This window comes from Pseudophryne corroboree, chromosome 8 (genome assembly GCF_028390025.1).
Source record: "Pseudophryne corroboree isolate aPseCor3 chromosome 8, aPseCor3.hap2, whole genome shotgun sequence".
NCBI lineage: Eukaryota > Metazoa > Chordata > Amphibia > Anura > Myobatrachidae > Pseudophryne > Pseudophryne corroboree.
In genome coordinates this window covers 425,031,904-425,058,974 of record NC_086451.1, presented here as the reverse complement: position 1 = coordinate 425,058,974, position 27,071 = coordinate 425,031,904, and the positions used below count along the sequence as shown (strand labels likewise).

Genomic DNA, 27,071 nt, shown 5'->3' with positions numbered 1-27,071 from the left:
CATTCCAAAAGTGATAAAGATCATAAGAAGAACAAGGGTTCATGCAATCCTCATTGTTCCAGACTGGCCAAGAAGGGCCTGGTATCCAGATCTTCAGGAATTGCTCATAGGAGATCCCTGGCCCCTTCCTCTATGAGAGGATCTGTTACAGCAGGGGCCGTGCGTGTACCAAGACTTACCGCGGCTTCGTTTGATGGCTTGGAGGTTGAATGCCGGATCCTTGCCCGAAAGGGTATTCCCGGTGAAGTCATTCCCACACTTCTTCAGGCTAGAAAAGAAGTAACGGCAAAACATTATCACCGTATTTGGTATGAATCCAAGAAGGCTCCTACGGAAGAATTTCAGCTGGGCCATTTTCTGCAAGCAGGTGTGGATGCGGGCCTAAAGTTAGGCTCAATTAAAGTACAAATTTCGGCCTTGTCAATTTTCTTTCAAAAAGAATTGGCTTCCCTTCCGGAAGTTCAGACTTTCATGAAAGGCGTGCTGCACATCCAACCTCCCTTTGTGTCCCCGGTGGCACCATGGGATCTTAACGTGTTATTGCAGTTCCTGCAATCTCATTGGTTTGAACCTTTACATAAGGTAGAGTTGAAATTCATCACTTGGAAAGTAATCATGCTGTTGGCCTTGAACTCTGCAAGGCAGGAGTCTGAATTGGCTTCCCTTCCGGAAGTTCAGACTTTTGTGAAAGGCGTGCTGCACATCCAACCTCCCTTTGTGTCCCCGGTGGCACCATGGGATCTTAACGTGGTATTGCCGTTCCTGCAATCTCATTGGTTTGAACCTTTACGTAAGGTAGAGTTGAAATTCATCACTTGGAAAGTAATCTTGCTGTTGGCCTTGGACTCTGCAAGGCAGGTGTCAGAATTGGCAGCTTTGTCTCACAAGAGCCCCTACTTGATCTTCCATGAAGATAGAGCGGAGTTGAGAACTCGTCAGCAATTTTTTCCAAAAGTGGTGTCATCGTTTCACGTGAACCAACCTATTGTGGTGCCAGTGGCTACTGACGCCTTAGCGGAATCGAAGTCTCTAGATGTGGTCAGAGCTTTGAAAATTTATGTAGCCGGAACAGCTCAGATTAGGAAAACGGAGGCTCTGTTTGTCCTGTATGATCCCAACAATATTGGGGCTCCTGCTTCCAAGCAGACTATTGCACGCTGGATCTGTAATACGATTCAGCAAGCTCATTCTATGCCTGGATTGCCGTTACCGAAATCGGTGAAGGCCCATTCTTCCAGAAAGGTGGGCTCATCCTGGGCGGCTGCCCGGGGGGTCTCATCATTACAGTTTTGCCGAGCTGCTACTTGGTCGGGTTCAAACACTTTTGCAAAGTTTTACAAGTTTGATACCCTGGCTAAGGAGGACCTCTTGTTTGGTCAATCAGTGCTGCAGAGTCATCCGCACTCTCCCGCCCATTCTTGAGCTTTGGTATAAACCCCATGGTTCTTGAAGTGTCCCCAGCATCCTCTAGGATGTATGAGAAAATAGGATTTTAATACCTACCGGTAAATCCTTTTCTCTTAGTCTGCAGAGGATGCTGGGCGCCCGTTCCAGTGCGGACTCTATCTGCAGTTATTAGTTATGTTTACACACTGGTTGTGTTTCTGTTATAATCAGCCTGTTGCTGACATTGTTCATGCCGTTGACTGGAGTTCTGTTAATTGCCATGTTGTATGGCGTGTTGTGGTGTGCGCTGGTATGTATCCCACCTTAGTTTAACAATAAATCCTTTTCCTCGAAATGTCCGTCTCCCTGGGCACAGTTCCTATAACTGGAGTCTGGAGGAGGGGCATAGAGAGAGGAGCCAGTTCACACCCCTTCAAAGTCTTAAAGTGCCCATGTCTCCTGCAGATCCCGTCTATACCCCATGGTTCTTGAAGTGTCTCCAGCATCCTCTACTAAGAGAAAAGGATTTACCGGTAGGTATTAAAATCCTATTTATTGTACAGTTTTATACACTCGGCCAGTGTTATCATATATCATCTCACAATTAAAACAATTGGCAGGATTCAATTCTATTCACCCCTTTCCACACTCGTTCTGTTTCTGTCCTCAGGGACGTTGTATCATTATTTCAGCTCGCTACATCCGGAGTAGCGAGGCACCTAACCCTTTACACAGCTAAACCTGATTACTATGGGCGCAATATGCGCGATAACGGAGATCATTTTAGAAAGGAAATTGGGCGTGATATATCATTTGAATCTCATCCATTGAGTTTTGACAAAACTTTGGACTATTCACCACTTGCAGTATGTCTGAAACAGGCAGAGGCTAGGTCAGAAAGTCTGACCAACTAACACATCTGGGAGCTAATTGATATATTATCTATTCTGATCTAATCAGAAAACTCAGTTGAACACGGAACTCTAGAGCTTTGAAATTATTGTTGCTACTTATAGGGTATATGCAATTAGCGGCGAATAGCGGCAATTTTTCGAGCGTTTTTTAATTCGACACAATTCGACCGTCGAATTCCGGCAAGTAGGTGCCGGAATTCAACATATTCAATAAAAAACGGATTCGACAGTCCCGCTGTCGAAAAACGGCCGATTTGACGGATTTTGATCCGATTTTTTAAAAAACGGAAAAACCGGTAAAAAACCCGGAAAAAAATTGCGTGGGGTCCCCCCTCCAAAGCATAACCAGCCTCGGGCTCTTCGAGCTGGTCCTGGTTCTAAAAATCCGGGGGGGAAAATGACAGGGGATCCCCCGTATTTTTAAAACCAGCACCGGGCTCTGCGCCTGGTGCTGGTGCAAAAAATACGGGGGACAAAAAGAGTAGGGGTCCCCCGTATTTTTTACACCAGCATCGGGCTCCACTAGCTGGACAGATAATGCCACAGCCGGGGGTCACTTTTATACAGTGCCCTGCGGCCGTGGCATTAAATATCCAACTAGTCACCCCTGGCCGGGGTACCCTGGGGGAGTGGGGACCCCTTCAATCAAGGGGTCCCCCCACCAGCCACCCAAGGGCCAGGGGTGAAGCCCGAGGCTGTCCCCCCCCATCCCGGCATTCGTGGAAAGGGGTCCCATGTGTAAACATGGGACCCCTTTCAGTCCGTTTGGTCCGTGTGTTCGTTTTTTTTTTTTTGCCAAGTACGAGGATTATTTTAAAAGATACGGACACTGGATTGAGGTGAGTATAATTTTAGTCACAGGTACACGTGGATTCTACTTGGACAAGTGGACCGAACGTCGTGTCAACATAGGTAAGTATGTGTGTGTGTCGACATGTGTGAAATAAAGTTGTACTTTCACGGTGTGTGTCTCCTGTTTTTTTGGGGGTATTTTTTTCCCAGTAGAACTACAGGTACGAGCGGGCCCATTTTTCTCCCGCATGCTGGTACTTGTGGTTCTCCAAGTACCAGCTTGCGGGGGAGGCTTGCTGGGACTTGTAGTACTACTGGAAAAAACAATATTCTTTCAATTTTCTCAAGGCTATCAGCCCCCCATCCGCAGCCCTTGGATGTGGAGGACAGCCTCGAGCTTCACCCCTGGCCCTTGGGTGGCTGGTGGGGGGACCCCTTGATTGAAGGGCTCCCCACTCCCCCAGGGTACCCCGGCCAGGGGTGACTAGTTGGATATTTAATGCCACGGCCGCAGGGCACTGTATAAAAGTGACCCCCGGCTGTGGCATTATCTGTCCAGCTAGTGGAGCCCGATGCTGGTGTAAAAAATATGGGGGACCCCTACTCTTTTTGTCCCCCATATTTTTTGCACCAGCACCAGGCGCAGAGCCCGGTGCTGGTTTTAAAAATACGGGGGATCCCCTGTCATTCTCCCCCCCCGGATTTTTAGAACCAGGACCGGCTCGAAGAGCCCGAGGCTGGTTATGCTTAGGAGGGGGGACCCCACGCAATTTTTTTTCAGATTTTTACCATTCCATTTAAAAAAAATAAAAATAAAAAAAAAATATATTTTAAAAAATATATAAATAATACTTGTGCCTCCAAAAAAGACAAACCAAGTACCTAATCCCTTCTAATATAAATAGATATGCTATTACCAATAAAAAAAACACAAAAAAAAACATGTTTTAAATTTTTTTTTATTAGATTCCGCCAGCAAAGTGTGGCGGATTGAAAATTACGAATTTACTGTCTAAAAGCACTGTTGTCGAATTTCCAAACTTCAATTGAATATACTTTTGTCGAATTGCCGCATTTGTACCATTGCAGAAATGTCGAATTTGACAAATGTCGAATTTCAAAAAGTCGAATTTGGAAAGTCCGTTTTTTTGACGGAAAGTACTGAATTGCATTGTCGAAAAAAAAATTTGGCGAAAATGTCCCGTTTTTCGACATTTTCGGGAATTCGACCGCAATTGCATATACCCCATAGCAAACAATTGATTATTTTGTTGTAAAAAGAACTAGTTAAGTGTAACTCAGCTTCTTAGGAGCGAGATTATAATTGTTTTAATTGTGATATTATATATGATAACACTGGCGAGTGTATTAAACTGTACAATAAATGTATGTTTTTTAATTTTAATGTGTGGTATTGTTGTATAATATTTACCTTGGCACAGCAGCGCTATATATTTGTTTGTGTGTTTTACCTTAATGTACACAACTTGCACATGAAGAGTCTCTAGTGTCAGATACAGGCTGCTGATAATAGTTGTGCACTTGTGCAGTGTGATAAATTTTGCATGAAACATATTAGGACACGCAAATGCACTTAAATCCAAACAAAAATCAACTCCATAATATACTTTATAGTGTTTCAATAATCACACAATACAGTCAACAAATTTTAATGTTCTTAAGACTTCAGACTTTTAGACTTTAAGGATACATAAATGAGGGATGGGAATTTGTTGAGAAATCCCAGAAGTTCATTATTGTTTATAGCAATGAGGCGCCCAAAGGCCTTTATAACATCTTTGTTTTTAAAACTATAGATCAGAGGATTTAACATGGGTGTTAATGTGGTAATAATCAGTGAGACTATCTTATCAATGTCTAGAGTGAACGATGAGGTGGGTCTCATGTACAAACAAAAAAGAGACACATAGAGCAGGGACACGACTGTGATGTGAGAGAAACATGTATAGAAGGCTTTACGTCTACCAGTGCTGGAATGGATCCGAAGAATGGCTTGAATAATGTAGATGTAAGACATAATGGTAAGAGTGAATGGCAGAAAACCAACAAACACTGACTCCACATATATTAAATGTTCCATACTGGTTGCACCATGACAAAAGAGCTTCATAATGGCAAGAAGATCACAGAAGAAGTGGTTGATTGTATTGATCTGAAAACAATGGATATCATACACTATATAAATAGCAGGTAAGACTTCTGTGAATCCCAGGACCCAACATGCAGATGACAGAAGAGAACAGACCTTGCTACTCATGATAGTAACATACTGTAGGGGGTAGCAAATGGCAATATATCGATCATAACTCATGGCAGTTAGCAGCATAAACTCACAGCATAGAAGAGTCACATAAAAATACATTTGGGCAATACAGGCTGAAATAGAAACACGTTTATTTCCAGAAACATACATGTCCAGTGTCTTATGTGTTGTTACTGTAGTATAACATATGTCCATGATGGATAAATGTGACACAAAATAATACATTGGAGTGTGCAGATTGTGGTCTGTGCAGATTAGAAGAAAGAGGGAGGAATTTCCAAGAACAATGATGAGATAGATGAGTAAAATCAACAGGAAAATAGGGGTTTGCAGTTCTGGCAAGTCAGTAATACCTTTTATAATAAAATAATCCATCCATGTATTGTTCTTCTCCATTATGTGGTTTGTTTCTAAAGTAAGTGATAATGACATCATTAGTGATTCTAGCTAACACTTATTGGCCACAAGTATAACATTTTATTGAAGTCCATATAATCATCATCTTGTGTTTTGTTTCACTGAATTCTATCACGTAACAGGTTTTCTGACTTATTCATATCATGCACAACTAATTAATAGATCACAATATATGTTTTTTGCAGAACACAGGAGATTTCCATTTTTTTAACCCAACAACTATGCTTTAACATCAAGGGCAGCCATCAACTTCTTACATTTCAATTTCCTTATTCTTCAAGTTTTGGTCTGTTTCTATATTTGTGTTTTGTCGAAGACTATCTTGTTAAACTTACTACTGATCGTAACCTGAATAATATTTAGTAACAAATAAAAAAAACCTTAGGTGTAGCAACCTCTGTTGGGTTGTCTGTCCCTCCCTCTGTTTGATTTCTGTTCTGATTACAGCTCCTGTACTTTGAGGTCTTGTAGACTTTTCAAAATGTTGTGTAGTTCTATGCCACCACTTGCTGATGTCTCCTCTGTGAATGTAATTTTTTTAAGGGCAAGAAGGAAGAATAACTTCATGACCTGACTGTTTTTTGGCAGCATAATGGAGCTAATCTTAGAAAGTCCTCATGAGGGCATCATGGGCACATTTTTGTTTTTTACAGCTGTTATAAGTGAGCTGCTCTGAAGAATCCATAATGCAATGCTGGTGCTGTTCAGATCTGACTAACTTTGGAATCAAAATAAAAAAAAAGTCTAAGTATTCTCTTATTGGTCACTCACAGATGATAAATTTATAATCAATGTTAGTTTCTCTTACGTCCTAGAGGATGCTGGGGACTCCGTAAGGACCATGGGGATAGACGGGCTCCGCAGGAGACATGGGCACTAAAAAAGAACTTTAGGTATGGGTGTGCACTGGCTCCTCCCTCTATGCCCCTCCTCCAGACCTCAGTTTGATACTGTGCCCAGAGGAGACTGGGTGCATTACAGGGAGCTCTCCTGAGTTTCCTGAAAGAAAGAAATTTTGTTAGGTTTTTTATTTTCCCTGCATTGAGGGACTGAGGGGAGAGAAGCAGACCTACTTTAATGCTAGGTTCTGCTTCTTAGGCTACTGGACACAATTAGCTCCAGAGGGAACGGAAAGAAGGTCTCACCCTCGCCGTTCGTCCCGGAGCCGCGCCGCCGTCCTCCTCACAGAGCCGGAAGATAGAAGCCGGGTGAGTATGAGAAGAAAGAAGACTTCAGAGGTGGCAGAAGTCTTCGGATCTTCACTGAGGTAACACGCACATGGCAGGCACACAACACACACATGGCAGGCACTGTAAGGGTGCAGGGCGCAGGGGGGGGGGGGCGCCCTGGGCAGCAATTTAGACCTCCGATCTGGCTAAAAGGAGTATATACAGCTCTCCACTGTATATAAGAGATCCCCCGCCAGTTTTTTTTTTATGATTTCAGCGGGACCGAAGCCCGCCGCTGAGGGGGCAGAGCTTGTTCCTCAGCACTCACCAGTGCCATTTTCTCCGCAGCACACCGCTGAGAGGAAACTCCCTGGACTCTCCCCTGCTGAACACGGTGAAAGAGGGTTGAAAAGAAGGGGGGGGGCACATAATTTGGCACAGATATATATAATAGCGCTATCTGGTTAAAAAATATATTGTTTTTTCCCTGGGTCAAATTGGCGCTGGGTGTGTGCTGGCATACTCTCTCTCTGTCTCTCTCTCCAAAGGGCCTTGTGGGGGAACTGTCTTCAGATAAGAGGATTCCCTGAGTGCGTGGTGTGTTGGTACGCGTGTGTCGGCATGTCTGAGGTAGAAGGCTATCCCAGGGAGGAGGTGGAGCAAATGACTGTGGTGTCTCCATCGGCAACACCGACACCTGACTGGTTGGATATGTGGAATGTTTTAAGTGCTAATGTAAATTTATTGCACAAAAGGTTGGACAAAGCTGAGTCCAGGGAGTGTACAGGGAGTCAAGCCCTGCCTGCCCCTATGTCGCAGGGACCTTCGGGATCTCAAAAGCGCCCACTATCCCAAATAGTAGACACTAATACCGACACGGATTCTGACTCCAGTGTGGACTACGATGATGCAAAGTTACAGCCAAAATTGGCTAAAAGTATTCAATATATGATTATTGCAATAAAGGATTTACTGCATATCACAGATGACTCCTCTGTCCCTGACACGAGAGTACACATGTTTAAGGAAAAGAAACCTGAGGTAACCTCTCCCCCATCTCATGAGCTGAACAAGTTATTTGAAAAGGCTTGGGAAGCTCCAGACAAGAAACTGCAGATTCCCAAAAGGATTCTTATGGCGTATCCTTTCCCGACTAAGGACAGGATACGGTGGGAATCCTCCCCAAGGGTGGACAAAGCGTTGACACGCTTGTCCAAAAAGGTAGCGCTGCCATCCCAAGATACGGCAAACCTCAGGGATCCTGCTGATCGCAAGCAGGAGGCTACCTTGAAGTCCATTTACACACATTCTGGTACCTTACTCAGACCGGCAATAGCGCCGGCTTGGGTTTGTAGCGCTGTAGCAGCGTGGACAGATACCTTATCGGCGGAAATTGATACCCTGGATAAGGATACCGCTTTATTGACCCTGGGTCATATTAAAGATGCTGTCTTATATATGAGAGATGCTCAAAGAGACATTGGCCTACTGGGTTCTAGAGTCAACGCTATGGCGATTTCTGCTAGACGAGTCCTATGGACCCGACAATGGACGGGTGATGCCGACTCAAAGAGGCATATGGAGGTTTTACCTTACAAGGGTGAGGAATTGTTTGGGGAAGGTCTCTCGGACCTAGCTTCCACAGCTACGGCAGGTAAATCAACTTTTTTGCCTTATATTTCCTGACAGCCTAAGAAAGCGCCACATTATCAGATGCAGTCCTTTCGGTCACATAGAAACAAGAGAGTATGGGGATCATCCTTTCTTGCCAGAGGTAAGTGCAGGGGGAAAAAGCTGCCAACCACAGCTAGTTCCCAGGAGCAGAAGTCCTCCCTGGCCTCTACAAAATCCACCGCATGACGCTGGGGCTCCGCTGAGGGAGTCCGCCCCAGTGGGGGCACGTCTTTGATTTTTCAGCCACATCTGGGTTCACTCACCGGTGGATGCATGGGCAATAGAAATTGTTTCCCAGGGTTACAAGCTGGAATTCGAAGAGGTGCCTCCTCGCCGCTTTTTCAAATCGGCCCTACCAGCTTCTCCCCCAGAGAGGGAGATAGTTTTAAATGCAAGTCAAAAATTGTGTCTTCAACAAGTGGTGGTCAAAGTTCCCCTGCTTCAACAAGGGAGGGGGTATTACTCAACCCTGTTTGTAGTCCTGAAACCGGACCGTTCAGTTAGACCCATTTTAAATTTAAAATCCTTAAACCTGTACTTGAAAAGGTTCAAGTTCAAGATGGAATCGCTCAGAGCGGTCATCGCCAGCCGAGAAAGGGGCGATTTTATGGTATCCCTGGACATAAAGGATGCATACCTTCATGTTCCCATATATCCACCTCATCAGGCATAGCTGAGGTTTGCGGTACAGGATTGTCATTACCAATATCAGACGTTGCCGTTTGGGCTTTCCACAGCCCGAGGATTTTCACCAAGGTAATGGCGGAAATGATGGTGCTTCTGCGCAAGCAGGGTGTCACAATTATCCAGTACTTGGACGATCTCCTCATAAAAGCGAGATCACGAGAACAGTTGTTGAACAGCGTATCACTTTCACTGAAGTTGTTACAACAACACGGCTGAATTCTCAATATCCCGAAGTCACAGTTGGTTCCTACGACTCGTTTGACCTTCCTAGGCATGATTCTGGATATGGACCAGAAAAGGGTTTATCTTCCAATAGAAAAGGCCCAGGAACTCATGACTCTGGTCAGGGACCTATTGAAGCCAAAAAGGGTGTCAGTGCATCACTGCACTCGAGTCCTGGGGAAGATGGTGGCGTCTTACGAGGCCATTCCCGTCGGCAGGTTCCATGCGAGGACTTTCCAATGGGACCTACTGGACAAGTGGTCCGGGTCACATCTACAGATTCATCAGATGATCACCCTGTCCCCCAGGGCCAGGGTATCTCTCCTGTGGTGGCTGCAGAGTGCTCACCTTCTAGAGGGTCGCAGGTTCGGCATTCAGGACTGGATTCTGGTAACCACGGACGCGAGCCTGCGAGATTGGGGAGCAGTCACACAGTGAAGAAACTTCCAAGGTCTCTGGTCAAGCCAGGAGGCTTGTCTTCACATCAGTGTCCTGGAGCTGAGGGCCATATACAACGCCCTTCGTCAAGCGGAGAATTTGCTTCGCGACCTATCAGTTCTGATTCAGTCAGACAACATCACCGCAGTGGCTCATGTAAACCGCCAAGGCGGCCCAAAGAGCAGAGTGGCAATGGCGGAAGCCACCAGGATTCTTCGCTGGGCGGAAAATCATGTAAGCGCACTGACAGCAGTGTTCATTCCAGGTGTGGACAACTGAGAAGCAGACTTCCTCAGCAGACACTATCTACATCCAGGAGAGTGGGGACTTCATCAGGAAGTCTTCGCACAGATTGCAAGCCAGTGGGGACTGCCCCAGATAGACATGATGGTGTCCCGCCTAAACAAGAAACTACAGAGGTATTGCGCCAGGTCAAGAGACCCTCAGGCGGTGGCAGTGGACGCTCTGGTAACACCGTGGGTGTTCCAGTCGGTCTATGTGTTTTCTCCTCTTCCTCTCATCCCCAAGGTGTTGAAAATAATAAGAAAAAGAGAAGTACAGACAATTCTCATTGTTCCAGATAGGCCGCGAAGAGCCTGGTATCCGGATCTGCAGGAAATGCTCACAGAAGATCCGTGGCCTCTTCCTCTAAGACAGGACCTGTTACAACAGGGGCCCTGTCTGTTCCAAGACTTACCGTGGCTGCGTTTGACGGCATGGCGGTTGAACGCCGGATCCTAGCGGAAAAAGGCATTCCGGATGAGGTCATTCCTACTCTGATAAAGGCTAGGAAGGATGTGACAGCTAAACATTATCACTGTATATGGTGGAAGTATGTTTCTTGGTGTGAGGCCAGGAATGCTCCTACAGAAGAATTCCATCTGGGCCGTTTCCTCCACTTCCTACAAACTGGAGTGAATTTTGGCCTTAACGTGGTGTTGCGGTTCCTTAAGTCTCACTGGTTTTGAACCACTTAAAATGGTGGAATTAAAATATCTCACTTGGAAAGTGGTCATATTGTTAGCCTTGGCTTCAGCTAGGCGAGTGTCGGAGTTGGCGGCTTTGTCTCACAAAAGCCCCTATCTGGTTTTCCATGTGGATAGAGCGGAATTGCAGACCCGTCCTCAATTCTTGCCCAAGGTGGTTTCATCTTTTCATATGAACCAACCTATTGTGGTGCCTGTGGCTACGCGAGACTTGGAGGATTCCGAGTCCCTTGATTTGGTCAGGGCTTTGAAAATTTACGTGGCCAGAACGGCTCGGGTCAGAAAAACAGAGGCACTGTTTGTCCTGTATGCAGCCAACAAGGTTGGCGCTCCTGCTTCGAAGCAGACTATTGCTCGCTGGATCTGTAACACGATTCAGCAAGCTCATTCTATGGCTGGATTGCTGTTACCAAAATCGGTAAAGGCCCATTCCACTAGGAAGGTGGGCTCTTCTTGGGCGGCTGCCCGAGGGGTCTCAGCATTACAGCTGTGCCGAGCTGCTACTTGGTCGGGTTCAAACACTTTTGCAAAGTTCTACAAGTTTGATACACTGGCTGAGGAGGACCTCCTGTTTGCTCTGTCGGTGCTGCAGAGTCATCCGCACTATCCCGCCAGTTTGGGAGCTTTGGTATAATCCCCATGGTCCTAACGGAGTCCCCAGCATCCTCTAGGACGTAAGAGAAAATAAGATTTTAAACCTACCGGTAAATCTTTTTCTCCTAGTCCGTAGAGGATGCTGGGCGCCCGTCCCGGTGTGGACTACATCTGCAAGACTTGTATATAGTTTTTGCTTACATAAGGGTTATGTTACAGTTAAGATCAGTCTCGGACTGATGGTGTGTTGTTTCATACTGTTAACTGGTTCGTATTTCCCAAGTTATACAGTGTGGATGGTGTGGGCTGGTATGAATCTTGCCCTTAGATTAACAAAAATCCTTTCCTCGTACTGTCCGATGTTTTTGTTTTTTCTTGTACTAAGAATACAACCACTAACAACTTTTTTGGGCTGTCAAAGTCCCAAATTCATCCATGGTGGAATAATTTAAATTCATCTTTTGGTGCCTGCATATTATGAATATATTGAATGTTTGAACTTGAAGCAACTATATCTATATATATTGTATAAAACAATAAGTTTGTACTCAATTATCTTCCACAGCTCTCAAGGTGAAGCTTCCAAATATTACACATGTATTTAGTATATATTTTTTTAGCTATTAGACAAGATAGCGACAATGCAACAATTGCATTTTTTAAGTTAAAGTATAACTTTAAAATAAAATCTCTAAGTATGTCATACAGACGTTTACTTGGTTGTGGCAAAGGGGAAGAATACCACTGATAACATCAGATACTGTTTCAATTTAAACGCTTGCAATTTCCAGTAAGATTATGTTTTGTCATGTCGATCAATAATTTCCAAAGACAAACACTTAAAGTTGTTGGGCTTCAAGTACAAGAGTACTGCTTCGCCCATGGTCAACTGCATGTGGGTTACTCTAGGAATAGATACAAATCTTTATGTATACCCTCCTTTAAAAATTTTTTGCAATATTGTATATAAAGAAGTTCTTTATATTCTAATTTTACTTTAACCTTTGTTTATAAATTAGTATAAGGTATAAATATGTATTAGTACAAATATTAGCACTAGGCTTTATTAAAATTATAGAAATCTATATATTTTTTGTTTTTGCTTTTACTTATAAAATAATTATTATAATAAGAAAAGTATAAAATAATAAATTTAGTTAATTATTAAATCATAGTAGCAATAAAATGAATTTAATTTTACTAAACTAAAATGTTGTTTAGTTAAATGTTTATTTTGCGCTAATCAGAGCTTTGTATGTTTTCTAAATAGTATGTTTGGTTTATTTACCAAATAGTTTGCTAATATATAAAACTTGCTACACATTATAAATCAGACCCGCGCAACCTGGGTTACCCTTCTTGTCATTGTAATGATTTTTCTAAAATAATTTGAGTGTTTAGACGTCATATACCACCATTTTTCTGTATCAGTTTATCTGTAGCCTTACTTACCATGATATTACATTTAACTAGCATTTGATTCAATGATAAACTAGTTACTGCCTCTTCAAGCTATATACTCTGTGCTGCTGATAATATTTTAGTAGCATGATTGGCTACAGCTTTCTCTAGCCTTGATGATTTAAAAAATCTGTTATGCAAAAAAATGGTAACATGTGTTGGTGATGTAAAATGAATGTATGACTGGCTCTGACCCTTCTTACATATACCTAAAATAAAAATGGTTTTATTATATTAAATAAAAATAGCAATGCGTGTTCTATGAAAGTCATATAACTATTAATGGCAGGATGCATTATAGATTTATAATCATTTCATTTATTGAGCAGCCAGTCACTACTAGTCAAATATTAGCTTGAAATTCTCCCAGAAAGGATGGAAATGGCAATACTGTGGATACCACAGAATACTTAGGTGACAACATTTACGAAAATTGGCTGTGGTTGTGTTTTGTCTCCCATGTCCTTTGTTCTATTGACTTTGCCATTATCACTCTTATGTCCTAAAAGGATAAATATCTCTTAAATTGAGACTCAATATAACCCAATATCATTAAGCTACTTCTTGGAAATCTTTTCTAAACTATAACAGAAACAACTGATTTTGCTAAATTTCATCCATTTGGATCAGGGGAGCTACATTGCCAGATAATATCATAATAGATTTTGCCATAAAGAAGATCTCACTCTTATTCACCTCCCCAAATTTTAGTAGGTTTGGCTAAACCTTTAGGTTTATTGCTTTGGACATCTGGACTTTCCCTGATTTTACCTTCCCGGGCTGCCAAATTATATTCAGAACCATGGGTTCATTACATTGTACTGTAGTAAGGATATACTCTCAACCATTACACTAACTTCAGCCAGAATATTACACCATTAGTGGATGATGTTTTTATTATTTTTAGTCCTACAAATCTGCTTTATTTACAAGCAGACTTTAAATATCTTTGTGTTTACCAAAATTAGCTTTAATTCTCAAACACTATTTTTTGGGATAAATTATTTAGGAAGTTATTCATTTAGGGGTTTGTGTACAATTGTAAATGCACTGTTTGTGGAATTTGAATTGCATGTTTTTATTTTAACATGCATCAGAACTGTACACAAGCAAGTACTGTACAAGCTATTTTAGTATTATTATTATTTATTACCAGTTATTTATATAGTGCACACATATTCTGCAGCGCTTTACAGAGACTATTTTCCCATTCACATCGGTCACTGCTCCAGTAGAGCTTAGAATCTATATTCCCTACCACATGTACACGAGCACACATTCATACTAGGTTTAATTTGTGTTGGGATCCAATTGACCTACCAGTATATTTTTGGATTGTAGAAGGAAACCAGAGTACCCAGTGGAACCAATGCAAGTATGGAGAGAATATACAAACTCCGCACAGGTAGAGCCATGGTGGGAATCGAACCCATGACCTCAGTGCTATGAGGCAGTAATGCTAACCATTACACATTTTGATATGTATACCTATGTTAGTAGAGGTGTAACTGGGCTATAAAGGTGTTTTCATGTAGGCAAGGTTCAGGCAGGGCACGTCAACGCAACTGTGGACTATGCAGAGTTGGACATAGGCACAGTTATGCCTTTTGACTGGTGCAAGTGTGCACTGATGATGATGATGATGATGATGATGATGACTAATAACAAATAAGTGTACACAAAAGGTTTGGGCACACCACAAAGTGCATGCAACTCCACATATGGGTGAATACACATATTGTTTCCTGTGTACACAGTGTGAGATCAACTTTTGTCTGATTTCTGTTCAACTCTGCAGGACCTTATAATATTTGACATACAGAATTAATTACCTTTAGGGTGAAATATACTTCTTCTAATGATGTCCTGTTTAAAATGATTGACCATTGATTTAAACAACTCAGGCCAATTGTGATATTCTTACATTTTTTCTTGACTGTAAAGTATTGCTGCAATAAATATATCTTTCTGTCATGATGTACAGTATTCTAATGTATCAATGTAGAATATGTTATTTCCTTTATTTTATATAATAAAATTTACTTCTGATGAAAAATTATGTCATCATGTTGGCATTTAGCGACAGTTGGTATAATCTGTTCAACCTGTGTTATTGATGTCACTTTCAGAGAATTTTGACATAACACACACCAACAGTCTCCAAACACTTGTTTTTTTCCCACATACTTACTCAATAAATACCACCTCATGATGAAAACAAAAACACTCCTGAAATTTAACTAATACAGTGACAACATCACAACATTATCCACAACTAAAAATGTATAACAGTATAAAAGTAGGAAAGAAAAAAGTAACAGGGATCTCCTGGTCACATACAGACATAAGAAAACATAATAGATAAGAATAACTGAGGACATCCTAAAAAGTAAACCAATAAAATGAAAAGACAAAATGCAATACTAAGGATAATTTCTATAAAAAAATCAAGTGCACACTGGACCTACCATGCAGGGCACACACCTACTGCTGAGTGTTATTTTTACAAAATTCCAAACACTTTGTGGGCAACAACTTGTATATTTATAGAGAAATGCAACTTGTATAAACAACTATAATATTCAACTTATATTTTATAGATGAGTGCAAATTTTGAGTTAATGTTGATATTTATATAACTGCCGGCTAAGCAGTTCACGTTTTCTTGTTTTAATTGTTAAAATGAAGCAGCAGAAAAATGAATAAGATTAATTCTGGTTTTGAATAAACAACAAAAGTAAACAAGGGTTCAGTTTTAGCCAGTAATAAAAGTCACAAAATTATTGTGAGTTTTCAAGTGAACCTTACCTAAGGAGTACAGTATCTTTTATCTAGAGTGCAAATGTTTAATGCTGCTCAGTGGCATAGTCTCCTTGTTATGCTATTTTGCACATATCACTAGTTAAATTTGTCCTTAAGCGTTCCAAGTTCTTCTCTAGCCATATTTCAAAGAAGAGTGAACTGACAATTGAAATCCTAGTTCTATTCATTAACTAAAAATGAAGTGTAATGCACATTTAGCATGAATGGTATGCAGCATAATGGTAACACTATTGTCAAAGATTGCATTGCTGGACACAATTATGTAAAAGAGTAGATATATAGATTAGAAATAAAACATAGTGAAATAGATATTGTACAACAAAACAATAGCATGCAAACTAATTAGGGTAATTTTTGTGTGATTTTTTGTTTTAAATGTGAGGGCTATATAGAAAACACACATGACTATTTATTATATTGCTGACTCAGTTGGAGTCACCAAATCTAGTGTTTCAAGGATACCTAAAACTGATTTCAAAATCTCATCTGTGTCAAAATAGAAAGTGAAATATGTACAGAAACAAAACATAACACAGAACAATAAAAGTGTTATTTGTCCAGATAAAGCTAGAAAGGACTTAGAAAGAGATTTAGGAGTTAGTGGTGCACTGATTGATGTTTCTACAGTATGGCACAGGTGTTAAGAACGGAGGTGACCTGTGAGAAAAAGCACCTACTCACAACTATAATTAAGAAAACTGTAAAACAAGTTCTAAAATTAATATTTCCTACAATTCACTGTGCATAGATAATATTCTGGGAAGTGGAGTTTCGAGAAAACAGCAAAAGATTCTGTAAAACTAAAAAAGCACAAGTATCAAATTTTCTAAGGTTTTACCGACATTGTTTAAATAATTTTACCCCATATCCTCTTCTCTACTTCTGAGAATAAATCTATTTCTGGATTTGGCGTTTTGGTATTTTATCTGCACTCAAAATTTGAGTTCATCCTATACATATAAAATGGTGAATTTTCTTGTCTATTTTTTGTAGAGTTTTATTCTATTCTCTTTGTATAACACACAATATTATTTAACTATCCTGAAGGCAACAAATATTGTAAATGAGTAAATCAGTGCGCTTGTCCAAATTATGCCAAGTACCTTACTGTAAAAGTGCAATCTAAAGTCACAAGTAAATTTGGTCAAATGACCAGTCCAATAAATGAGTTCTTCCAAAACTCGTGTTAGGTTTAATTGCCAAACAGTCCACACTTTCCCCGTTTTAACGGGTGGCTGCTCAGTTCTTCAAAAAGTGCCACTAGGTATGCATAGCCCAAAAGGGAATCTGAAAATAGAGGAAGAAACAACAGAGCGCCTATAGTGTAGTATCCTTTAAAACAGTTTTTGTCACACGCAAGAATAATATTGCGTACCGGATTACAGCTTGACACAATGCCTATCGATCCCCTGGTCTTTTAGTCCACGTCTCTGTCGGAATCTAGATAGAGTCAGGAAACAGGGAATCGCTCCCTGGATCTGCTGTCTAAGTGGACAACAGGTTCTGGCTGTCCTTTAACAATTCCATGATGACATCAATTGTGGCAAAGACAGTAGTAATTGAATGCCCAGAAAGCATTAGGTGTGGGTTCAGCACTCACATCCATAAAGTATTCAAAGTATCCCCTGACCCTGCTTCTATTTACTGTACTCTGGATACCTAGCTAGTCACCAGCCAGCTTGTCCAATGTTGGTACAACATTGGACAAGCTGGCTGGTGACTAGCTAGGTATCCAGAGTACAGTAAATAGAAGCAGGGTCAGGGGATACTTTGAATACTTTATGGATGTGAGTGCTGAACCCACACCTAATGCTTTCTGGGCATTCAATTACTACTGTCTTTGCCACAATTGATGTCATCATGGAATTGTTAAAGGACAGCCAGAACCTGTTGTCCAATTAGACAGCAGATCCAGGGAGCGATTCCCTGTCTCCTGACTCTATCTAGATTCCGACAGAGACGTGGACTAAAAGACCAGGGGATCGATAGGCATTGTGTCAAGCCGTAATCCGGTACGCAATATTATTCTTGCGTGTGACAAAAACTGTTTTAAAGGATACTACACTATAGGCGCTCTGTTGTTTCTTCCTCTATCCTGAAGGCAACATAATGTACAATACATTTTAAAATCTAGATCTCCTTTAAGAGATACACTAAGCACAACCACAAGGAGACTGTAACAGATGACTAATAAAAATGAAATATTTGCCTCTCTTACATGAAAATGTTGGTCAAAAGCAAGTGTAGCTCTTTCTCCTCTCCCATTTTACTAAGAATTGTAAAACTGCAGGAGTCTTGATTAATAATTTACAAAAAGAAATGATGGCAAACAAAATATTATACAATAAAATGTATTCTAGCAAAATGAGAAAGAATGGAAAGTGCGTACCTTTGTGCTTAGTTGATGGCATCAACTGCACTACAGTGCTTCTCTGATCCATATTTATTACCTTTAGTACATTTTAAAATAATGTTCTCTAAGGAACTCATAACTCAAGGGGCCAAACTCCCATATGATCTACAATTAGCAATTATTTTGTGTGGTGACTCTATGAAGAATTGGTTGAATTTTTTTTTAGTTTTGTTTTTTAATCTGCAACCAACATATATAAACATATTATCAAAAATAGGTAGTTTTGCTTGTAATGACCATCTTTGTCTAATAACATTTAGTGGTTTAAATGAAACATCTAGTTGTTCTATGTTTTTCGATTGCCTTCAAAAATATTCCCAATATTTTTTTTTAAAAATTAACTTCATGGCCAACGGTATGTGACAACCAGACATCACACCCATATGTGCGTCAAACATCGCATTACAAAACCATGGACATGCATATAGAGCTGGTGACCCCATGCTATTATACTCAACTCTTCTGGGACAGCTTTGCATCCATTCAGCCGCAAGTGTATTAAGTCAGGCACTCATTTTGGGAGATAGAATCAGGCTGTCAGTTGGTATTCCAAATACAGTGCTGTTGGGTTCAGTGCTCTGTGCAGCTTAGTAAAATTCCATGCAGAAGTAGTCCTGCACTTACCTTCTGCCACTCACTGTCACCTTCAGACCGATGATGACTAGTCAGCAGTCCAGGGACACAAGTCGGCTGTGGACAATGTAGATAGTAACCTTCTCACAGACCCTGAAAAAGGATAACACCCACTCAACGAGGATGGACACCACTGGAATAAGTGGATGGTTTTCATTGACACTTTTGGCCTCAGACTTGGTTACATCTCAAGACCTAATTCAGACCTGATTGCAGCAGCAAATTTATTAGCTACTGGGCAAAACCATGTGCACTGCAGGGGGGGGGGGGGGCAGATATAACATGTGTAGAGAGAGTTAGATTTGGGTAGGTTATATTGTTTCTGTGCAGGGTAAATACTGTACTGGCTTCTTTATTTTTACACTGCAATTTAGATTTCAGTTTGAACACACCCCACCCAAATCTAACTCTCTCTGCACATGTTATATCTGCCCCACCTGCAGTGCACATGGTTTTGCTCATTAGCTAACAAATTTGCTGCTACGATCAGGTCTGAATTAGGCCCTCAGTGCCAAGTACCAAGGTGCAATATGAGCAAAAATGACTGAAGGGAAGGATGTGGTGATAACACACATAACACAGATTGCACTTACCAAATATACTCTGGCCACTTTGATGGACGGATATTCCTGATATCAACTGCAGCTAAACACAAGCCAACAACCTACCCACATGGCTGTGCTAAACTTACCTCTTTTTTCCCTATCATGTTCCACCCTCCCAAACCTGGCTACCCATTCACACATCAGGTTCTAATTCTAGCTAATCCAGTGGACAATAACAGTCATAGGCTGGCTGTAGTGCACTCCCTGTCATGCTACTCCTATACTCTCCGACAAGCCATTTACATATACAATGCAATGGTACAAACTACCACAGTCCAGTTATAGCATAGGTCAGTAAATGCTTGGAGATCCCTTACCATCATTTACCTTTAATGGGGCCTCCTACAAAACTAACATGGCCTAGTGCCTGCCTAATTCATGGAGTCACTCATAGTAATCCTGCAAGGTCTAGTGCCCTTTGGTGGCCTCAGCCTATTGAGGCCTATCAAAGGGCCTGAATATCCACCATGTAATATAGGGGCCTAATGCCCACCTAACAAGGGTCTTATGTGTCTGGGCTTAATGCCCACCTAACAGTTAATACAGAATAAAAAATATAGATAATTTTAATAATAATATTACAAGAGAGTGCATAAATATTCAATACAACTAGATTTTTAATGTGCAATCATACAATCAACATATCAAATATTTAAAAGCAACCCCCTTTCAAAGAATATAAAAAGTGCAAAACATACAGCTCTAGATATTTAAAAGGACTTCCGTTTCCTCTAATATATGGGTAACAGTATCTCACCCCAACCAAAGTATCAGTCCTTATCCAGAAAACTGTAACAGTTTAGTAAAATTTAAAAGGTTGAAATCACATAGAGGAAGCTTGTTTATTCGTTTCCAGCAAACATAGGTTCCCAGTAATAAATAGCAATGTATGGAGCAAATTGTGATTGATGAATATCATAGACAAACCAGCGTTATGCTCGATCTCCACTAGTTAATAACAGTGTCTCACCAAGATGATTTGCGACAGCTGGGTGCCTGCACTCGGCATGCAATAGATGACTCACCCTTGCTGGGATCCGGCTTGCAGTGTTCAGAACTCAGGGGGTGATGCAGACATGATCGTAGGTGTGCTAAAATTAGCACATCTATGATCGGTTTCTCTGACATGTGGGGGGACACCCAACACAGGGCTAGTCCACCCCACATGTCAAGCCCTCTTCCCCCCACACTGGCTGCACTCCCAGACGGCTACCCAACATGTTTTGGGTCACAGCAGCTGCGTGTGATGTCATGGAGCCACCGTGGCCCACCCCAGCAACGGTCCGGACATGCCTGCATTGTCCGGCACACGCCTCACAAAGGCATTCTAATACCATTGGCACGCCTCCTCCTGCCCCATGACTGCATCTGCCTGTCAATCAGGCAGAGGTGATCACAGTGATTTATCTTCCTATGACAAGTAGTACAGAGGGGAGGTGTCCACTTTCAGAAGGGGTAGACTCTTTATCAAGGCATGCCTTGTGTAATACTTGTCATAGGAATATAAATCATTTTTATCTGTTTTATCATGTGGATTTTATCGAATTGTGTATAATAAATGAATTTTTATGTAAACACACCATTTTTGTGGAACGTATTGGCACAAAAGATTCCTTTATATGAGGAACTGCGCCTATCTAACCGTACGTGTATGGTACGAGCCCATTTATTCACTATCTAAAGATACCTTGATGTGTCTCAACACACCACTTCTTGTGTAAGTTAGGTGTGTTAAAATAGAATATCAACTATATTCTAATATAACAACATAGCACTTACCATCTACAGAAGTGAAAGCACGCTGCACATAAAAGATACCTTTATGTGTCTATCCCACAAACTCACATTGTAAGTGAGGTATGCCATTAGGACCACATCATTAAAAATAAGAATTTACTTACCGATAATTCTATTTCTCGTAGTCCGTAGTGGATGCTGGGGACTCCGTCAGGACCATGGGGAACAGCGGCTCCGCAGGAGACAGGGCACAAAAATAAAGCTTTAGGATTAGGTGGTGTGTACTGGCTCCTCCCCCTATGACCCTCCTCCAAGCCTCAGTTAGGATACTGTGCCCGGACGAGCGTACACAATAAGGAAGGATATTGAATCCCGGGTAAGACTCGTACCAGCCACACCAATCACACCGTATAACTTGTGATCTGAACCCAGTTAACAGTATGACAAACGTAGGAGCCTCTGAACAGACGGCTCACAACAATAACAACCCGAATTTGTTTGTAACAATAACTATGTACAAGTATTGCAGTCAATCCGCACTTGGGATGGGCGCCCAGCATCCACTACGGACTACGAGAAATAGAATTATCGGTAAGTAAATTCTTATTTTCTCTATCGTCCTAAGTGGATGCTGGGGACTCCGTCAGGACCATGGGGATTATACCAAAGCTCCCAAACGGGTGGGAGAGTGCGGATGACTCTGCAGCACCGAATGAGAGAACTCAAGGTCCTCCTCAGCCAGGGTATCAAATTTGTAGAATTTTGCAAACGTGTTTGCCCCTGACCAAGTAGCAGCTCGGCAGAGTTGTAATGCCTAGACCCCCCGGGCAGCCGCCCAGGATGAGCCCACTTTCCTTGTGGAATGGGCCTTGACAGATTTAGGTTGTGGCAAGCCTGCCACAGAATGTGCAAGTTGAATTGTGCTACAAATCCAACGAGCAATCGTCTGCTTAGAAGCAGGAGCACCCATCTTGTTGGGTGCATACAATATAAACAGTGAGTCAGACTTTCTGACTCCCGCCGTTCTTGAAATATATATTTTCAATGCCCGGACCGCGTCCAACAACTTGGAATCCTCCAAATCGTTAGTAGCCGCAGGCACCACAATAGGCTGGTTCAGGTGAAACGCTGACACCACCTTAGGCAGAAAATGAGGACGCGTCCGCAGTTCTGCCCTGTCCGTATGGAAAATCAGATATGGGCTCTTATATGATAAAGCCGCCAATTCTGATACTCTCCTGGCTGAAGCCAGGGCCAGTAGCATGGTTACTTTCCATGTAAGATACTTCAACTCCACCGATTTGAGCGGCTCAAACCAATGGGATTTGAGAAAATCCAAGACTACATTAAGATCCCACGGTGCCACTGGGGGCACAACCGGGGGCTGTATATGTAGTACTCCTTTTACAAAAGTCTGGACTTCAGGAACTGAAGCCAATTCTTTCTGGAAGAAAATTGACAGGGCCGAAATTTGAACCTTAATGGACCCCAATTTGAGGCCCATAGACAATCCTGTTTGCAGGAAATGTAGGAATCGACCCAGTTGAAATTCCTCCGTGGGGGCCTTCCTGGCCTCACACCACGCAACATATTTTCTCCAAATGCGGTGATAATGTTGTGCAGTCACCTCCTTCCTGGCTTTTACCAGTGTAGGAATGACCTCTTCCGGAATGCCTTTTTCCCTTAGAATTCGGCGTTCAACCGCCATGCCGTCAAACGCAGCCGCGGTAAGTCTTGGAATAGACACGGTCCCTGCTGAAGCAGGTCCCGTCTTAGAGGTAGAGGCCACGGATCCTCCGTGAGCATCTCTTGAAGTTCCGGGTACCAAGTTCTTCTTGGCCAATCCGGAGCCACTAGTATCGTTCTTACTCCCTTTTGCCGTATAATTCTCAGTACTTTTGGTATGAGAGGCAGAGGAGGGAACACATACACTGACTGGAACACCCACGGTGTTACCAGAGCGTCCACAGCTATTGCCTGAGGGTCTCTTGACCTGGCGCAATACCTGTCCAGTTTTTTGTTGAGGCGGGATGCCATCATATCCACCATTGGTTTTTCCCAACGGTTCACAATCATGTGGAAGACTTCTGGATGAAGTCCCCACTCTCCCGGGTGTAGATCGTGTCTGCTGAGGAAGTCTGCTTCCCAGTTGTCCACTCCCGGAATGAATACTGCTGACAGTGCTATCACATGATCTTCCACCCAGCGAAGAATCCTTGCAGCTTCTGCCATTGCTGTCCTGCTTCTTGTGCCGCCCTGTCTGTTTACGTGGGCGACTGCCGTGATGTTGTCCGACTGGATCAACACCGGCTGACCCTGAAGCAGGGGTTTTGCCAGACTTAGAGCATTGTAAATCGCTCTTAGCTCCAGTATATTTATGTGAAGAGACCTCTCCAGGCTTGATCATACTCCCTGGAAGTTTCTTCCCTGTGTGACCGCTCCCCAGCCTCTCAGACTGGCATCCGTGGTCACCAGGACCCAGTCCTGTATGCCGAATCTGTGGCCCTCTAACAGATGAGCACTCTGCAACCACCACAGAAGAGACACCCTTGTCCGTGGCGATAAGGTTATCCACTGATGCATCTGCAGATGTGATCCGGACCATTTGTCCAGCAGATCCCACTGAAAAGTTCGTGCGTGGAATCTGCCGAATGGAATCGCTTCGTAAGAAGCCACCATCTTTCTCAGGACTCTTGTGCATTGATGCACAGACACTTTCCCTGGTTTTAGGAGGTTCCTGACAAGTTCGGATAACTCCCTGGCTTTCTACTCCGGAAGAAACACCTTTTTCTGAACCGTGTCCAGAATCATTCCCAGGAACAGCAGACGTGTCGTCGGGGTCAACTGAGATTTTGGAAAATTCAGAATCCACCCGTGTTGTTGCAGCACTAGTCGGGTTAGTGCTACTCCGTCCTCCAGCTGTTCTCTGGACCTTGCCCTTATCAGGAGATCGTCCAAGTATGGGATAATTAATACGCCTCTTCTTCGCAGAAGAATCATCATTTCGGCCATTACCTTGGTAAAGACCCGAGGTGCCGTGGACAATCCAAACGGCAGCGTCTGAAACTGATAATGACAGTTTTGCACCACGAATCTGAGGTACCCTTGATGTGAAGGGCAAATTGGGACATGCAGGTAAGCATCCTTTATGTCCAGGGACACCATAAAGTCCCCTTCTTCCAGATTCGCTATCACTGCTCTGAGTGACTCCATCTTGAACTTGAATTTTTGTATGTACAGGTTCAAAGATTTCAGATTTAGAATAGATCTTACCGAGCCGTCCGGCTTCGGTACCACAAATAGCGTGGAGTAATACCCCTTTCCCTGTTGTAGGAGGGGTACCTTGACTATCACCTGCTGAGAAAACAGCTTGTGAATGGCTTCCAATACCGTCGCCCTGTCTGAGGGAGACGTTGGCAAAGCAGACTTTAGGAACCTGCGAGGGGGAGACTTCTCGAATTCCAACCTGTAACCCTGAGATACTACCTGCAGGATCCAGGGGTCCACCTGTGAGCAAGCCCACTGTGCGCTGAAATTCTTGAGTCGACCCCCCACCGCTCCTGAGTCCGCTTGTAAGGCCCCAGCGTCATGCTGAGGGCTTTGCAGAACCCTGAGAGGGCTTCTGTTCCTGGGCAGGGGCTGCTTGCTGCCCTCTCTTACCCCTTCCTCTGCCCCGAGGCAGATATGAATGTCCTTTTGTTTGCTTGTTCTTATAGGACCGAAAGGACTGCGGCTGAAAAGACGGTGTCTTTTTCTGTTGGGAGGGGGTCTGAGGTAAAAAGGTGGATTTTCCGGCAGTTGCCGTGGCCACCAGATCCGATAGACCGACGCCAAATAATTCCTCCCCTTTATACGGCAATACTTCCATATGTCGTTTGGAATCCGCATCACCTGACCACTGTCGCGTCCATAAACTCCTTCTGGCAGATATGGACATCGCATTTACTCTCGATGCCAGAGTGCAAATATCTCTCTGAGCATCTCGCATATAAAGGAAAGCATCCTTTAATTGCTCTATAGTCAATAAAATACTGTCCCTATCCAGGGTATCAATATTTTCAGTCAGGGAATCCAACCAGACGACCCCAGCACTGCACATCCAGGCTGAGGCGATGGCTGGTCGCAGTATAACACCAGTATGTGTGTATATACTTTTTAGGGTAGTTTCCAGTCTCCTATCAGCTGGATCCCTGAGGGCGGCCGTATCAGGAGACGGTAACGCCACTTGTTTTGATAAGCGTGTGAGCGCCTTATCCACCCTAGGGGGTGTTTCCCAGCGCGCCCTAACCTCTGGCGGGAAAGGGTATAATGCTAATAACTTTTTTGAAAATAGCACTTTTCTATCTGGGTTAACCCACGCTTCATCACATACATCATTTAATTCCTCTGATTCAGGAAAAACTACAGGTAGTTTTTTCACCCCCCACATAATACCCCTTTTTGTGGTACTTGCAGTATCAGAGATATGCAAAGCCTCCTTCATTGCCCTGATCATATAATGTGTGGCCCTACTTGAAAATACGTTTGTTTCATCACCGTCGACACTAGATTCAGTGTCTGTGTCTGGGTCTGTGTCGACCGACTGAGGTAAAGGGCGCTTTACAGCCCCTGACGGTGTCTGAGACGCCTGGGCAGGTACTAACTGGTTTGCCGGCCGTCTCATGTCGTCAACTGATTTTTGTAATGTGCTGACATTATCACGTAATTCCATAAACAAAGCCATCCATTCCGGTGTCGACTCCCTGGGGGGTGACATCACCATTATCGGCAATTGCTCTGCCTCCACACCAACATCGTCCTCATACATGTCGACACACACGTACCGACACACAGCAGACACACAGGGAATGCTCTTATCGAAGACAGGACCCCACTAGCCCTTTGGGGAGACAGAGGGAGAGTTTGCCAGCACACACCCAAGCGCTATAATATATATGGGAACAACCTTATATAAGTGTTGTTCCTTATAGCAGCTTAAATATATCAAAATATCGCCAAAAAATGCCCCCCCTCTCTGTTTTACCCTGTTTCTGTAGTGCAGTGCAGGGGAGAGTCCTGGGAGCCTTCCTCACAGCGGAGCTGAGCAGGAAAATGGCGCTGTGTGCTGAGGAGAATAAGCCCCGCCCCCTATTTCGGCGGGCTTTTCTCCCGGAGTTTTAGATATCTGGCATGGGTTAAATACATACATATAGCCTCAATGGCTATATGTGATGTATTCTTTTGCCATAAAGGTATTAAATATTGCTGCCCAGGGCGCCCCCAGCAGCGCCCTGCACCCTCCGTGACTGCTTGGTGTGAAGTGTGTGACAACAATGGCGCACAGCTGCAGTGCTGTGCGCTACCTTCATGAAGACTGAAGAGCCTTCTGCCGCCTGTTTCCGGACCTTCAATCTTCAGCATCTGTAAGGGGGGTCGGCGGCGCGGCTCCGGGACGAACCCCAGGGTGAAACCTGTGTTCCGACTCCCTCTGGAGCTAATGGTGTCCAGTAGCCTAAGAATCCAATCCATCCTGCACGCAAGTGAGTTGAAATTCTCTCCCCTAAGTCCCTCGATGCAGTGAGCCTGTTGCCAGCAGGACTCACTGAAAATAAAAAACCTAAAAAACTTTTTCTAAGCAGCTCTTTAGGAGAGCCACCTAGATTGCACCCTGCTCGGACGGGCACAAAAACCTAACTGAGGCTTGGAGGAGGGTCATAGGGGGAGGAGCCAGTACACACCACCTAATCCTAAAGCTTTATTTTTGTGCCCTGTCTCCTGCGGAGCCGCTGTTCCCCATGGTCCTGACGGAGTCCCCGGCATCCACTTAGGACGTTAGAGAAAACTCATTAATACCACA

At 43.1% G+C, this 27,071-nt stretch overlaps 1 long non-coding RNA gene and 1 pseudogene across 1 annotated transcript; one reads left to right on the top strand and one right to left on the bottom strand.

Moving 5' to 3' along the window:
* The window catches only part of LOC134949909 (vomeronasal type-2 receptor 26-like), a 1,108,520-nt pseudogene that overhangs the window by 59,042 nt on the left and 1,022,407 nt on the right, over positions 1–27,071 (top strand).
* LOC134947901 (uncharacterized) lies at positions 4,748–18,984 on the bottom strand. The gene is made up of 3 exons (XR_010182846.1): positions 18,885–18,984; positions 5,730–5,786; positions 4,748–5,265 (listed from the first exon to the last, which is right to left on the bottom strand). It is a non-coding gene; the product is annotated as an uncharacterized LOC134947901 (long non-coding RNA).